The following is a 17,155-nucleotide window of genomic DNA, read 5'->3' as shown; positions in this document are numbered from 1 at the left end:
TCGACTCTCCTTTCATTTTAGAGGTGGATGCCTCCTCCGTTGGAGTAGGAGCGGTGTTATCTCAGAGGGCTAAAGATGGCCATTTACATCCTTGCAGTTTCTTCTCCCGGAAGTTCTCCCCAGCGGAGCGCAACTATGCCATTGGCGACCAGGAGTTGCTAGCCATCAAGCTCGCTCTAGAGGAGTGGAGATATCTGTTGGAGGGAGCTTCTCATTCAATCACCATACTTACAGACCACAAGAACCTTTTATATCTGAAAGGCGCACAATGTCTCAATCCTCGTCAGGCCAGATGGGCACTTTTCTTTTCCAGGTTCGACTTTAAACTCCAGTTCTGTCCGGGCTCTCAGAATCGCAAGGCCGATGCCCTTTCCCGCTCATGGGAGCAAGAAAATGAGTCAGAGTCTTCAGACAAGCATCCTATTATAAATCCGTTGGCATTCTCCACGGTAGGGATGGACTCTACGCCCCCATCAGGGAAAAGTTTTGTGAAGCCGATGCTAAGGAAGAAGCTCATGCATTGGGCCCATGCTTCCCGTTTTGCCGGACATACAGGTATCCAAAAAACCCTGGAGTTTATCTCTAGGTCCTATTGGTGGCCAACTCTGAAAAAGGACGTCTTGGAGTTTATTGCATCTTGCCCAAAGTGTGCTCAACATAAGGTATCCCGCCAGTCACCTGCGGGGCAACTGGTTCCACTATCTGTTCCCCGTCGACCATGGACCCATCTGTCGATGGATTTTATTACAGATTTACCCATGTGCAACAAGTTCAATACCATCTGGGTGGTAGTTGACCGGTTCACCAAGATGGCACACTTCATTCCTCTCACCGGTCTTCCGTCAGTTTCCAAGTTGGCTCAAATATTCATACAAGAGATCTTCCGACTCCACGGTCTTCCTGAAGAAATCATCTCAGATCGAGGAGTTCAATTCACAGCCAAATTCTGGCGAAGTTTATGTCAAGTCCTCCAAGTCAAGCTAAAGTTTTCCACGGCTTACCATCCTCAGACCAATGGTCAAACTGAGAGGGTGAATCAGGACTTGGAGGCCTTCCTCCGCATCTATGTGTCCTCCTCTCAAGATGACTGGGTTCAATTACTTCCCTGGGCCGAGTTCTGTCATAACAACCAGTATCATTCTTCATCTGCTTCAACACCATTCTTCACTAACTTTGGATTCCACCCTAAAGTCCCCGAGTTCCAACCGCTTCCAGCAACTTCTGTTCCCGCAGTGGATATCACCTTGCATCAGTTTGCCAATATCTGGAAGAGCGTACGATCAGCTCTGCTCAAGGCATCGTTCAGGTACAAGAAGTTTGCGGATAAGAAGCGTCGAGCAGTTCCTGCTCTCAAGGTGGGTGATCGGGTATGGTTATCCACGAAGAATTTGAGGTTAAGAGTTCCCAGTATGAAGTTTGCACCTCGCTACATTGGTCCTTTTAAAATTGAACAAGTCATCAACCCTGTTGCTTACAGACTCCAGTTGCCTCCCTTCTTAAAAATACCCAGGACATTCCATGTTTCCCTGTTGAAACCGCTGATCTTGAATCGGTTTCATTCCTCACTTCCTCCAACTCCGAAAGTCCAAACTCAACGAGGCGTTGAGTACGAAGTGGCCAAGATCCTGGACTCACGTCACCGTTACGGTCAACTTCAGTATCTTATTGACTGGAAGGGTTATGGCCCTGAGGAACGTTCATGGACCAATGCTTCTGATGTCCATGCTCCTGCCTTGGTCCGGAGATTCCATTCCAAGTTTCCTCAAAAGCCAAAGAAGTGTCCTGGGGCCACTCCTAAAGGGGGGGGTGCTGTCACGATCCGGGTATCTGGACGCCATTTCTTACCTATCAGATGCCTCCTAAGGCTGGCTCAGCGCTCCAGGACCGGATCCCATCTGTTATCCTGATGTGCACATTCCCGCATCCTCTCCTGTCTCTCTGGACGCAGTCACAGTAACGCCTTATACATCTGGCATGGCGTCTCCCGCGGCCTCCGCCGCCGTCCCTGAGCTTCTGCATTCAGAGTGGCGATTACGTCAGCCGCGGCCTCCGCTGTGTCCGCGTGGTCGGATGTGCATCTGTCAGCCTGGCGTCTCCTGTCTCCGGTGGCCGGCGCCGCCATTACTGTTTTCCAGACCACATGGATTACAATCCAAACTTCCCTCCAAGTGTCTGCATGGGCGCAGCCATCTTGGATTCTGTCAGCTGATCTTTCCTACCAATCCGTTGTCAGTATTATTAATTTGCATAATTGCCTAGCCAATGCCTTCCTTGCTGCAGGTATAAATAGGTTGTGCCTGAGCAAGGAAGGCGTCAGTGCTTTGGTTGTCAAACCTAGTTCCAGTTTGTCTCTCTCCTGTGATTGTCTTCCAGGTTCCAGCTCCTGTGTCAATCCTTCCACTACAGAGACCCGCACCAGCATTCCATCTGCGGTGTAGCCTGACTCTCCGATCCATTTGGATTCACCAGCTTCCAGCTACAGATCTACCTGCTTTCAGCATCCAGCTTCCAGCAGAGGTCAGCTCTCCTTAAAGTGCCGGTACCCCTTTTCTGCAATTTGTCATTTATCACCGGCATTATTATTTCACCGCTCTCAAACTCCAAACTTCATTATTATTTCATCGCTCTCAAGTTCGTTTATTATTTAACTGGTTCCAGCCAGTATCCACTCCGTACCAACAACAGTCTGGTTCCAGCCAGTATCCACAGCAGCCGTTTTATCTTCAGCAGCCCAGCCTTTCCTGGAACACCAGCTGGTACGATCCTGGGTTCTCTCCATTGCTACAGTCAGGCCTGGTAAGGACTTTCCAACTAGAAGATTATAAGAACTATCTCACACTACCAGTGCCTGTGGCCCTTGCCACCCTGTAGTACCCAGGAATTGTATTTATCCTCTGTTGACTTTTATGTTTCCTTTTACTGCTGCTGTGTTGCGGAGTTGTCATAAATAAACATCATTGACTTTTATTCAAGTTGTCGTGGTCATGCCTTCGGGCAGTTATTCATCATGTTACTTACATGTCCAGGGGTCTGATACAACCTCCCAGGTTCCGGTACATCTCAGCTCCTACAACTGAGGCTGCCTCCCGTCAGCTCAGGCCCTCAGTTGTGACAGGCGGGAAAGGGTATAATGCCAATAACTTTTTTGAAATTAGCACTTTTCTATCTGGGTTAACCCACGCTTCATCACATACATCATTCAATTCCTCTGATTCAGGAAAAACTACAGGTAGTTTTTTCACCCCCCACATAATACCCCTTTTTGTGGTACTTGTAGTATCAGAGATATGCAAAGCCTCCTTCATTGCCGTGATCATATAACGTGTGGCCCTACTGGAAAATACGTTTGTTTCTTCACCGTCGACACTAGATTCAGTGTCCGTGTCTGGGTCTGTGTCGACCGACTGAGGTAAAGGGCGTTTTACAGCCCCTGACGGTGTCTGAGACGCCTGGGCAGGTACTAACTGGTTTTCCGGCCGTCTCATGTCGTCAACTGATTTTTGTAATGTGCTGACATTATCACGTAATTCCATAAACAAAGCCATCCATTCCGGTGTCGACTCCCTGGGGGGTGACATCACCATTACCGGCAATTGCTCTGCCTCCACACCAACATCGTCCTCATACATGTCGACACACACGTACCGACACACAGCAGACACACAGGGAATGCTCTATTGAAGACAGGACCCCACTAGCCCTTTGGGGAGACAGAGGGAGAGTTTGCCAGCACACACCCAAGCGCTATAATATATATGGGAACAACCCTATATAAGTGTTGTATCCTTATAGCAGCTCAAATATAGTAATATCGCCCAAAAAAGTGCCCCCCCTCTCTGTTTTACCCTGTTTCTGTAGTGCAGTGCAGGGGAGAGTCCTGGGAGCCTTCCTCACAGCGGAGCTGAGCAGGAAAATGGCGCTGTGTGCTGAGGAGAATAAGCCCCGCCCCCTATTTCGGCGGGCTCTTCTCCGGAGTTTGTGAGATCTGGCAGGGGTTAAATACATCCATATAGCCTCAAGGGCTATATGTGATGTATTTTTTAGCCATAAAAAGGTATTATACATTGCTGCCCAGGGCGCCCCCCCAGCGCCCTGCACCCTCCGTGACCGCTGTGTGAAGTGTGCTGACAACAATGGCGCACAGCTGCAGTGCTGTGCGCTACCTCAGGAAGACTGAAAAGTCTTCTGCCGCCTGCTTCTGGACCTCTTCCATCTTAGGCATCTGCAAGGGGGGTCGGCGGCGCGGCTCCGGGACCGGACTCCATGGCTGGGCCTGTGTTCGATCCCTCTGGAGCTAATGGTGTCCAGTAGCCTAAGAAGCCAATCCATCCTGCACGCAGGTGAGTTGACTTCTCTCCCCTAAGTCCCTCGATGCAGTGAGCCTGTTGCCAGCAGGACTCACTGAAAATAAAAAACCTAAAAACTTTTTCTAAGCAGCTCTTTAGGAGAGCCACCTAGATTGCACCCTGCTCGGACGGGCACAAAAACCTAACTGAGGCTTGGAGGAGGGTCATAGGGGGAGGAGCCAGTGCACACCACCTGATCCTAAAGCTTTATTTTTGTGCCCTGTCTCCTGCGGAGCCGCTAATCCCCATGGTCCTGACGGAGTCCCCAGCATCCACTAGGACGTTAGAGAAACTATTTTCTAGCAGTACAGCTTTAGGAGCAAAAGGTCTGATTCAGATGTGGAAGGAGTTACTATCATTGCTGCTTATACAGGCCCGGCGACATGGAGGTACAAAGGGTACACCTGTGCCGGGCCCCGAGTCTGGACGGACAAAAACACTCAGGGGTCCTGGCTCCTGCAGAATTCTGCTCCCTGCTGGACCTGATGTGACACCCAGTCCTCAGACTCTCTGCACAGCTGGTCAGCTCCTGAGATGACTCACCAGGTCATTCAGTACCTCATGTGCTGCTCCCATTGCAAGTTATATGCCCAGTCGTCTGCTACCTCGAGCCTGCTTCCTGGGAGAACGATTAGTGGAACACACTGTTGGTTCTCCGAGCTTTGCGGCTCAAAGCGGCACTCCGGTCTGCTGCCTCAGACTGTTACCTTACAGCTCCCTAACTGACCAGGAGAGCTGCTTTTTGACACCTGTACTCCTTTCCCTGCGAGTGCTGGCTGTCTTAACACTGTACCCACATGCTGCTCACTCATTCATCTCTGTCTACTCCAGTGTCCTCGCACTAGTCGGGATATGGACAGGGGCTCCTCCATAATGTGCATCCTAAGGTGGGCTTATATCAGGGCACAATAAACTAAATAGCAGCATACCACAGACCTAAAGAAATCTGCAGGCTGCAAACAAATTTACCTACAGAGGTTTTCACCCTATATTACAGGTACAGTACCTGTTTATATGTGTGTACACATATATGAATATATATATATATATATATATATATATATATAAAACACAAGTTTTATGGTAAGAACTTACCCTTGTTAAAACTCTTTCTGTGAGGTACACTGGGCTCCACAAGTCTGGACAATGGGGTGTAGAGTAGGATCTTGATCCGAGGCACCAACAGGCTCAAAACTTTGACTGTTCCCAGAATGCACAGCGCCGCCTCCTATATCACCCCGCCTCCCAGCACAGGAGCTCAGTTTAGTTAACCAGCCCAATGCAGTAGCAGGAAAAGAGACGAGAACGGTTAGTAGCCACATACACCACACTCTCACGACAAGAGAAGTGTCAGCGGCTAATGCCATATCAACCCAAAGAAGCTAAGTGCGTCAGGGTGGACACCTTGTGGAGCCCAGTGTACCTCGCAGAAAGAGTTTTAACAAGGGTAAGTTCTTACCATAAAACTCATTTTCTGCTGCGGGGTACACTGGGCTCCACAAGTCTGGACAATAGGGATGTCCTAAAGCAGTTCCTTATGGGAGGGGACGCACTGTAGCGGGCACAAGAACCCGGCGTCCAGAGGAAGCATCCTGGGAAGCGGCAGTATCGAAGGCATAGAACCTTATGAACGTGTTCCCGGAGGACCGCGTAGCCGCCTTGCAAAATTGATCAAGGGTCGCACCACATTGGGCCGCCCAAGAAGGTCCAACAGACCGAGTAGAATGGGCCGTAATATGAACAGGAGCTGACAGACCAGCCTTCACATAAGCATGCGCAATCACATTCTAATCCACCTGGCCAGGGTCTGCTTGTGAGCAGGCCAGCCACATTTGTGAAATCCAAACAAAACAAAGAGAGAATCAGACTTTCGAACTGAAGCAGTTCTCTTCACATAGATACGGAGAGCCCGTACCACATCCAAAGACCGCTCTTTGGGAGACAAATCAGGAGAGACCAAAGCTGGAACCACAATCTCCTGATTAAGGTGGAACGAAGAAACCACCTTAGGTAAATATCCGGGACGAGTCCTAAGAACAGCTCAGTCACGGTGAAAAATCAGATATGGGGAACTACAACACAAGGCACCCAAATCCGACACTCTTCTAGCAGAGGCAATAGCCAGCATGAACACCACCTTAAGGTAAAGCCACTTAAGGTCAGCTGAACCAAGAGGTTCAAATGGAGGCTCCTGCAACGCCTCCAAAACCACCTACACGTCCCAAGGAGCCACAGGCGGGACATAGGGAGGTTGGACACGAAACACACCCTGAGTGAAAGTATGAACATCAGGTAAAGTCGCAATTTTTCTCTGAAACCACACCGACAAGGCAGAAATATGAACCTTGAGGGAGGCCAGACGCAGGCCTAAATCTAGGCCCTGCTGTAGAAAAGCCAAAAGTTTGGCTGTACTAAACTTAGAAGCGTCATAATGGTTAGATGCGCACCAAACAAAGTAGGAATGCCAGACCCGATGGTAAATCCGAGCAGAGGCCGGATTTCGGGCCCGCAACATAGTTTTAATGACCTCTTCAGAAAAACCCTTAGCTCTTAAGACGGAAGCTTCAAGAGCCACGCCGTCAAAGACAGCCGGGCTAGGTACTGGTAGACACAGGGGCTCTGAACGAGGAGGTCTGGGCGTTGTGGAAGTAGAAGTGGACGCTCTGACGATAGGCCTTGCAGGTCTGAGAACCAGTGCCGTCTGATCCACTCCGGAGCTATGAGAAGCAGATTTCCTTTTTCTTGCTTGAACTTCCGAATTACCCTGGGCAGGAGTGACACCGGAGGGAACACGTACGGCAGCCGAAACCTCCACGGCACTGCCAACGCACCCACGAATGCTGCTTGAGGATCCCTTGTCCTTGCTCCGAAGACCGGAACCTTGTGATTGTGTCGAGACACCATCAGATCAACATCTGGAAGACTGAGAAAGTCCGCTTCCCAATTCAGGAGTCCCGGAATGAATATTGCCGATATTGCCGGTAGATGGCGTTCTGCCCAACGTAGAATCCGTGAGGCTTCCTTCATTGCCAAACGGCTTTGAGTGCCGCCTTGATGATTTATGTAAGCCACTGTGGTGGCGTTGTCCGACTGTACTTGAACAGGACGGTTCTGAATCAAATGCTGGGCTAGGTTCAACGCATTGAAGACCGCCCGCAATTCCAGAATGTTGATCGAGAAGAGAGATTCCTCCTTGGTCCACCGACCCTGCAAGGAGTGCTGCTCCAGCACCGCGCCCCAACCTCTTAGACTGGCATCTGTCGTCAACAGGACCCAGTTGGATATCCAGAAGGGACGGCCTCTGCACAATTGTCGGTCCTGGAGCCACCAGAGCAGCGACAGACGGACCTCCGGAGTCAAAGAGATCATTTGAGACCTGATCCGGTGAGGCAGGCCGTCCCACTTGGCTAGAATCAGCTTTTGGAGGGGGCAAGAATGGAATTGAGCATACTCCACCATATCGAACGCTGATACCATGAGGCCCAGCACCTACTTTGCTGAATGTATCGACACTTGCGGACGAGAAAGGAAGCAACGAATCCTGTCCTGAAGTTTCAGGACTTTCTCCTGAGACAAGAACAACCTCTGGTTGTGAGTGTCCAACAGCGCTCCCAGATGCACCATGCTCTGAGCAGGGACCAGGGAGGATTTCTTCCAGTTGATGAGCCACCCGTGGGCTTGTAGAAACCGGACCGTCATATCCAGATGACGCAGAAGAAGATCTGTGGAATTTGCCAGGATTAACAAGTCGTTCAGATACGGCAGTATCCTGACCCCTTGACGGCGGAGTACCACCGTCATCACCGCCATAACTTTGGTGAAGACTCGCGGAGCCGTTGTTAAACCAAAAGGTAACACTCGAAACTGGTAATGGAGGTTGCCAATAGCGAACCTCAGGTATTGTTGATGTGACACTGCTATAGGAATATGCAGGTAAGCATCCTGTATGTCCAGGGAGACCATGTAGTCCCCAGGTTCCAAGGCCAGAACTATAGAGCGAAGGGTTTCCATACGGAACTTGGAAACCTTCACAAACTTGTTCAGTGCCTTGAGGTTGAGAATGGGCCGGGAGGACCCATTCAGTTTCGGGACTAGAAACAGCGGAGAATAGTACCCCCGGCCCCTCTGAGCAAGAGGCACCTGTACTACGACTCCTGTATCCAGGAGGGTCTGTACCACTGAATGCAGAGTGTTTGCCTTTGTCTGGTCCGACGGGACGTCTGTCAGGCGAAATCGATGAGGGGGTCGGTTTTTAAAGGCTATGGCGTAACCTCGAGTGACGACTTCCCGTACCCAGGCATCTGAAGTGGTCTTTAACCATTCCTGGGTATACCCTAGAAGCCGGCCCCCCACCCTGGGATCCCCCAGGGGGAGGCCCGCCCCATCATGCGGCAGGCTTATCGGTCTTGGCTGCTGGCTGATGGGCAGCCCAGGCTCTTTTGGGCTTCGGCTTACCAGGTTTGGAAGTGCGGGCCTGCTTATGGTACGCCTGACCTTTTGCTTTACCTGAAGGACGAAAGGACGTGCCTTTGGCCTTCGACACAGAAGGAGCTGTATTAGGCATACAGGCAGTTTTGGCAGTAGCCAAGTCAGCCACTATCTTATTTAAGTCCTCCCCAAACAGAATATCCCCCTTGAAAAGGAGTACCTCCAGGGTTCATCTAGAGTCTAGATCCACAGACCAGGATCTCAGCCACAATATCCTGTGAGCCAGGACTGACATAGTAGAGGCCTTGGCTGCTAGGATACCGGCATCAGAAGCCGCCTCTTTAATATAGCGAGAAGCTGTGACAATATATGACAAGCATTGTCTAGCATGGTCAGAGGAGATTTCAGCTTCTAACTCCAAGGCCCGTGCTTCAATAGCCTCTGTCGCCTATGTAGCTGCAATAGTGGGCCTTTGTGCAGCACCCGTGAGGGTGTAAACCGATTTTAGACAACCCTCGGCACGTTTATCCGTAGGCTCTTTTAGAGACGTGACGGTAGTGACAGGTAGAGCTGAGGAAACCATCATCCTAGCCACATGTGAGTCTACTGGAGGAGGCGTTTCCCAATTCTTAGACAGCTCTGGCGCGAGGGGATAGCGAGCCAGCATCTTCTTTTGAGGCACAAACTTCATCCCCGGGCTTTGCCAGGGTTCCTGACGTATATATCCACTAGGTGGTCAGAGTGAGGTAAAACTTGTTTAATCACCTTCTGACGCTTGAACCTATCTGGTTTCTTAGGAGCAACGGATGGCTCGGGATCATCCGTAATCTGCAGAATTAACTTAATAGCCTCCAAAAGATCAGGAACATCCACATGTGAACTACCCTCCCCATCAGCCGTATCTGAGTCAGAACCTGTATGTGCTGTCTTCATCAGACGAGGTGTCAGTGACAGCAGTGGATTGTGAGGAGACGAGCGCTCGCTTAGAGGACCTCTGGACTTAGGCGAGCGATGGTCAGACTTTTTAGTAGTCAGGGACTGGTTCAACTTCTTTAATTGAGCAGATAAATCGTCCGCCCATGGCAGGTTAGCTGCAGGGACCACATACGGTTGTACCGATATTGGGGGTCCCATAGGGGGTGTTAGTTTATGAACTAGCGTATGCAGAAGCGTGGCAAAAGCGGCCCACGGAGGGTCAGTATGTGCCTCCGTTGCCACAGTCCCACTGGGGGCAAGGAGCCCCCAGAACCAGAGCCCACAGCTGCTATAGTCTCCCCATATGTGCCTGTGGCTTCAGCAACACCAGCAGTGTGTTCCGCCCCAGAACCGTTACCCTCAGAAGCAGACATGATATAACTTGCAGTATGAGGTAACACAGTACAATTATTAGCAGCACTATATCCCTAAACCCAAACCCCTGCGCAGTGTAGTCAGCACCAGCAGAGATAAAGGAGAGATATGGTGACTAAATCACAGAGAAAAATACGTAATACAGTATATCTTTGTGAAAATCCTATATTAAATAACACCTGACGCACCAAGCCCCCTCAGGTTATAGAATATAGGGATAGCAAGTTGAGTGAAAGACACGAGATGGACACCACTCAGCTATCAATGCACACACAAATAGTCACAGTTTGTACAATGCAGAGTTTATTACAGACAATAATACTGCACTGGATTAATTTACACAGCTATATGGTCAATAGATATAACACTACACAGTAAGAAAATAGGATTTTACTCACCGGTAAATCTATTTCTCATAGTCCGTAGTGGATGCTGGGGACTCCGTAAGGACCATGGGGAATAGCGGCTCCGCAGGAGACTGAGCACAGCTAAGAAAGATTTAGGACTACCTGGTGTGCACTGGCTCCTCCCACCATGACCCTCCTCCAGACTTCAGTAAGGATACTGTGCCCGGAAGAGCTGACACAATAAGGAAGGATTTTGAATCCCGGGTAAGACTCATACCAGCCACACCAATCACACCGTATAACTCGTGATAATATACCCAGTTAACAGTATGAACACAACAGAGCCTCTCAAAAGATGGCTCAACAATAACCCTTGTAGTTAACAATAACTATATACAAGTATTGCAGACAGTCCGCACTTGGGACGGGCGCCCAGCATCCACTACGGACTACGAGAAATAGATTTACCGGTGAGTAAAATCCTATTTTCTCTGACGTCCTAGTGGATGCTGGGGACTCCGTAAGGACCATGGGGATTATACCAAAGCTCCCAAACGGGCAGGAGAGTGCGGATGACTCTGCAGCACCGAATGAGAGAACTCAAGGTCCTCCTCAGCCAGGGTATCAAATTTGTAGAATTTTGCAAACGTGTTTGCCCCTGACCAAGTAGCAGCTCTGCAAAGTTGTAAAGCCGAGACCCCTCGGGCAGCCGCCCAAGAAGAGCCCACTTTCCTCGTGGAATGGGCTTTTACAGATTTAGGGTGCGGCAGTCCAGCCGCAGAATGTGCAAGTTGAATCGTGCTACAGATCCAGCGAGCAATCGTCTGCTTAGAAGCAGGAGCACCCAGCTTGTTGGGTGCATACAGGATAAATAGCGAGTCAGTCTTCCTGACTCCAGCTGTCCTGGAAACATATACTTTTCAGGGCCCTGACTACGTCCAGTAACTTGGAATCCTCCAAGTCCCAAGTAGCCGCAGGCACCACAATAGGTTGGTTCACATGAAAAACTGATACCACCTTAGGAAGGAATTGGGAACGAGTCCTCAATTTCGCCTTTCCCATATAAAATACAGATAAGGGCTTTTGTCAATTCTGATACACGCCTGGCCGACGCCAAGGCCCACAGAATGACCAATTTCCACGTGAGGTATTATAGCTCCACGGATTTAAGTGGCTCAACCCAATGCGACTTCAGGAAATCCAACACCACGTTGAGATCCCACGGTGCCACTGGAGGCACAAACGGGGGCTGACTATGCAGCCCTCCCTTAACAAAAGTCTGAACTTCAGGCAGTGAAGCCAGTTCCATTTTGGAAGAAAATCGATAGAGCCGAAATCTGGACCTTAATGGAACCCAATTGTAGGCCCATAGTCACCTCTGACTGTAGGAAGTGCAGAAATCGACCTAGCTGAAATTTCTCCTTTGGGGCCTTCCTGGCCTCACAGTACGCAACATATTTCCGCCATATGCGGTGATAATGGTTAGCGTTCACTTCTTTCCTAGCTTTAAATAGCGTAGGGATAACTTCCTCCGGAAATTCCCTTTTCCTTCAGGATCCGGCGTTCAACCGCCATGCCGTCCAACGCAGCCGCGGTACGTCTTGGAACAGACAGGCCCCCTGCTGCAGCAGGTCCTGTCTGAGCGGCAGAGGCCATGGGTCCTCTGAGATCTTTGTAACTTTTAGTTGAGGCGGGATGCCATCATGTCCACCTGTGGCCTTTCCCAACGGTGTACAATCATTTGGAAGACTTCTGGATGAAGTCCCCACTCTCCCGGGTGGAGGTCGTGTCTTCTGAGAAAGTCTGCTTCTCAGTTGTCCACTCCGGGAATGAACACTGCTGACAGTGCTAACACAAGATTTTCCGCCCATCGGAGAATCCTTGTGGCTTCTGCCATCGCCATCCTGCTTCTTGTGCCGCCCTGTCGTTTACATGAGCGACCGCCGTGATGTTGTCTGACTGGATCAGCACCGGCCGGTGTTGAAGCAGGGGTGTAGCCTGACTTAGGGCATTGTAAATGGCCCTTAGTTCCAGAATATTTATGTGTAGGGAAGTCTCCTGACTTTTCCATAGCCTTGGAAGTTTCTTCCCTGTGTGACTGCCCCCCAGCCTCGAAGGCTGGCATCCGTGGTCACCAGGACCCAGTCCTGTATGCCGAATCTGCGGCCACCTAGAAGATGAGCACTCTGCAGCCACCCCCACAGCGACACCCTGGCCCTTGGAGACAGGGTTATCCGCCGATGCATCTGAAGATGCGACCCGGACCACATGTCCAACAGATCCCACTGGAAAATCTTTGTATGGGACCTGGCGAATGGAATTTCTTCGTAAGAAGCTACCATCCTTCCCAGGGCTCGCGTGCATTGATGCACCGACACCTGTATACGTATTAGGAGGTCTCTGTCTAGAGATGACAACTCCTTGGACTTCTCCTCCGGGAGAAACCCTTTTTATCCTGTTCTGTGTCCAGAACCATACTCAGGAACAGTAGACGCGTCGTAGGAACCAGCTGCGACTTTGGATATTCAGAATCCAGCCGTGCTGTTGTAGCACTTCCCGAGATAGTGCTACTCCGCCGAACAACTGCTCCCTGGATCTCACCTTTATAAGGAGATCGTCCAAGTACGGGATAATTATTTCGGCCATTACCTTGGTAAATACCTCGGTGCCGGGGACAGACCAACGGCAACGTCTGGAATTGGTAATGACAATCCTGTACCACAATTTTGAGGTACTCCTGGTGAAGAGGGTAAATAGGGACATGCAGGTAAGCATCCTTGATGTCCAGTGATACCATGAAATTCTCCAGGCTTGCAATAATCGCCCTGAGCGATTCCATTTCGAACTTGAACCTTCGTATGTAAGTGTTCAAGGATTTCAAATTTAGAATGGGTCTCACCGAACCGTCTGGTTTCGGTACCACAACATTTTGGAATAGTAACCCCGGCCTTGAAGGAGGGGTACCTTGATTTCACCTGCTGGAAGTGCAGCTTGTGAATTGCCGCCAGTACTACCCTTTCTCCGAGGGCAGCAGGCAAGGCTGAGGTGAGGTAACGGCGAGGGGGAGTCGCCTCGAACTCCAGCCTGTATCCCTGTGATACTATTTGCAGAACCCAGGGATCCACCTGTGGGCAAACCCACTGGTCCCTGAAGTTCCCGAGACGCGCCCCTACCGCACCTGTCTCCACCTGTGGAGCCCCAACGTCAAGCGGTGGACTCAGAGGAAGCGGGGGAAGATTTTTGATCCTGGGAACTGGCTGCTGGTGCAGCTTTTTCCTTCTTCCCTTGTCTCTGTGCAGAAAGGAAGCGCCTTTGACCCGCTTGCTTTTCTGAAGCCGAAAGGACTGTACCTGAAAATACGGTGCTTTCTTAGGCTGTGAGGAAACCTGAGGTAAAATTTTTTTCCTTCCCAGCTGTTGCTGTGGATACGAGGTCCCAGAGACCATCCCCAAACAATTCCCCACCCTTATAAGGCAGAATCTCCATGTGCCTTTTATAGGCAGCATCACCTGTCCACTGCCGGGTTTCTAATACCCTCCTAGCAGAATGGACATTGCATTTATTCTGGATGCCAGCCGGCAAATATCCCTCTGTGCATCCTTTATATATAAGACGACGTCTTTAATACGCTCTATGTTAGCAAACTATTATCCCTGTCTTAGAGTATTAATATTATCTGACAGGGTATCAGACCACGCTGCAGCAGCACTATTTATGCTGAGGCAATTGCAGGTCTCAGTATATAACCTGAGTGTGTATATACAGACTTCAGGATAGCCTCCTGTTTTTTATCAGCAGGCTCCTTCAAGGTGGCCGTATCCTAAGACGGCAGTGCCACCTTTTTTGACAAACATGTGAGCGCCTTATCCACCCTAAGGGATATCTCCCAACGTGACCTATCCTCTGGCGGGAAAGGGTACGCCATCAGTAACTTTTTAGAAATTACCAGTTTCTTATTGGGGGAACCCACGCTACTTTACACACTTCATTCATTCATCTGATGGGGGAACAAAACACTGGCTGCTTTTTCTCCCCAAAAATAAAACCCCTTTTATGTGGTACTTGGGTTCATGTCAGAAATGCGTAACACATTTTTCATTGCCGAGATCATGTAACGGATGTTCCTAGTGGATTGTGTATATGTCTCAACCTCGTCGACACTGGAGTCAGACTCCGTGTCGACATCTGTGTCTGCCATCTGAGGTAACGGGCGCTTTTTTTAACCCCTGATGGCCTTTGAGACGCCTGGGCAGGCGCGGGCTGAGAAGCCGGCTGTCCCACAGCTGTTTTACGTCATCCAGCCTTGTAAGGAGTTGACATTGTCGGTTAATACCTTCCACCTATCCATCCACTCTGGTGTCGGCCCCACAGGGGACGACATCCCATTTATCGGCCTCTGCTCCACCTCCACGTAACCTTCCTCATCCCACATGTCGACACAGCCATACCGACACACAGCACACACACAGGGAATGCTCTGACTGAGGACAGGACCCCACAAAGTCCTTTGGGGAGACAGAGAGAGAGTATGCCAGCACACACCAGAGCGCTATATAATGCAGGGATTAACACTATAACTGAGTGATTTTCCCCCCAATAGCTGCTTGTATAAACAATATTGCGCCTAAATTTAGTGCCCCCCCTCTCTTTTTAACCCTTTGAGCCTGAAAACTACAGGGGAGAGCCTGGGGAGCTGTCTTCCAGCTGCACTGTGAAGAGAAAATGGCGCCAGTGTGCTGAGGGAGATAGCTCCGCCCCTTTTTCGCAGACTTTTCTCCCACTTTTTTATGGATTCTGGCAGGGGTATTTATCACATATATAGCCTCTGGGGCTATATATTGTGATATATTTGCCAGCCAAGGTGTTTTTATTGCTGCTCAGGGCGCCCCCCCCCCCCCCCAGCGCCCTGCAGCCTCAGTGACCGGAGTGTGAAGTGTGTATGAGGAGCAATGGCGCACAGCTGCAGTGCTGTGCGCTACCTTGGTGAAGACTGATGTCTTCTGCCGCCGATTTTCCGGATTCTTCTTGCTTCTGGCTCTGTAAGGGGGCCGGCGGCGCGGCTCCGGGACCGAACACCAATGGCCGGTTCCATGCGGTCGATCCCTCTGGAGCTAATGGTGTCCAGTAGCCTAAGAAGCCCAAGCTACCACCAGTTAGGTAGGTTCGCTTCTTCTCCCCTTAGTCCCTCGCTGCAGTGAGTCTGTTGCCAGCAGATCTCACTGTAAAATAAAAAACCTAAAATATACTTTCTCTCTAGGAGCTCAGGAGAGCCCCTAGTGTGCATCCAGCTCAGCCGGGCACAGGATTCTAACTGAAGTCTGGAGGAGGGTCATGGTGGGAGGAGCCAGTGCACACCAGGTAGTCCTAAATCTTTCTTAGCTGTGCCCAGTCTCCTGCGGAGCCGCTATTCCCCATGGTCCTTACGGAGTCCCCAGCATCCACTAGGACGTCAGAGAAACTGGATGTATATCACAGGGTAATTGTACTATAAACCCCTCACTAAATGCACTCTTTCTTACTAACACTGACTAAAAAGGCAGGTAGAATACTTAAGTGTCATGTAAAGGCACAGCGCTGACAACCAGGCGGCTTTACATAGGAGGATTTGCCCAAGCAGTCCCAGGAACAGTGAGCTGAGGAGTAATCGCGCCGCAGACACTGACAGGGAGTGAGGAAAAGACAGAGATGCAGCTCCAGGGCGGGAACACTTGCTGGAAATGGCGCCCTGGGGCTGGGGGAGGGGCTTCAGGTCTAAGCCTTATCCCCCTTGCTGGCAAAACCACCGGTTACTGTGGGTGATATTAAAATCGGTTTTAAGAGAAAATCTGACCTGCGCCCATGCCCTGGTGATCTAGTGGGATCGCCTGTATCCACAGTGTCCACCGCCAGCGCGCGCGGCCCGCCTCCCACTGACCGTGCCGGATCGCAATAAAGACCGGGTCCCGCGAGCGGGACCCACTTACCACCTCCCGAAGCGCGGCCACGTGATCCTGGAGAGCCCCAGCCGTGTGTGTCTAACATGAAGAAAACCGGAGCCTCCGCTGTAGGTACCCGGCAACCAGGGCTCGGGAGTGTACAGCGCCGCTGGGGAGAGCTGGAGCTGCAGCAGTGAATGTCACAAGACATTTACCACCGCTGCTGCCCTTGAAGTCTTCACTTTTTACCTCATAAAAAGCTTTTCTCAGGGCTGCTTGGAGCAGCCCCTCTGTTAAGTGCCTGCTTACTGCAGCACCAACTGACAAACTGAGCTCCTGTGCTGGGAGGCGGGGTGATCTAGGAGGCGGCGCTGTGCATTCTGGGAACAGTCAAAGTTTTGAGCCTGTTGGTGCCTCGGATCAAGATCCTACTCTACACCCCATTGTCCAGAATTGTGGAGCCCAGTGTACCCCGCAGCAGAAATATATATATATATATATATATATATATATAATTTTTTTTTTCTTTAATTCATATTTATATTTCTAGATGTTGTCTGGCTTTCTCAGATGTAACCCTCAGCTTGCTTCGGTGCCAATCGTAGGAATGTGTGGGTGGTGAGGTTGAAGGTGGTGGGGTCATGGGGGGGCCCGAGACATCATCAGTGTACTGGGCCCCAAGAATTCTGTTGCCGCCCTGTGCTTATATGACACTAATATGTTAATGCACGAGGAGGCGTCATGCCTGCATACATTAGTGATCCGAGCT

At 50.4% G+C, this 17,155-nt stretch overlaps 1 protein-coding gene across 1 annotated transcript in view; it reads right to left on the bottom strand.

The window, feature by feature from the left end:
• Positions 1-17,155, bottom strand: part of ACP3 (acid phosphatase 3) — a 238,985-nt gene that overhangs the window by 102,605 nt on the left and 119,225 nt on the right. The gene's annotated exons all lie outside the window — the stretch shown is intronic.

Source organism: Pseudophryne corroboree, chromosome 5 (assembly GCF_028390025.1).
Source record: "Pseudophryne corroboree isolate aPseCor3 chromosome 5, aPseCor3.hap2, whole genome shotgun sequence".
Lineage (NCBI taxonomy): Eukaryota > Metazoa > Chordata > Amphibia > Anura > Myobatrachidae > Pseudophryne > Pseudophryne corroboree.
Note: the sequence above shows the minus strand (reverse complement) of the source record. Positions and strands in the feature narration are given on the sequence as shown.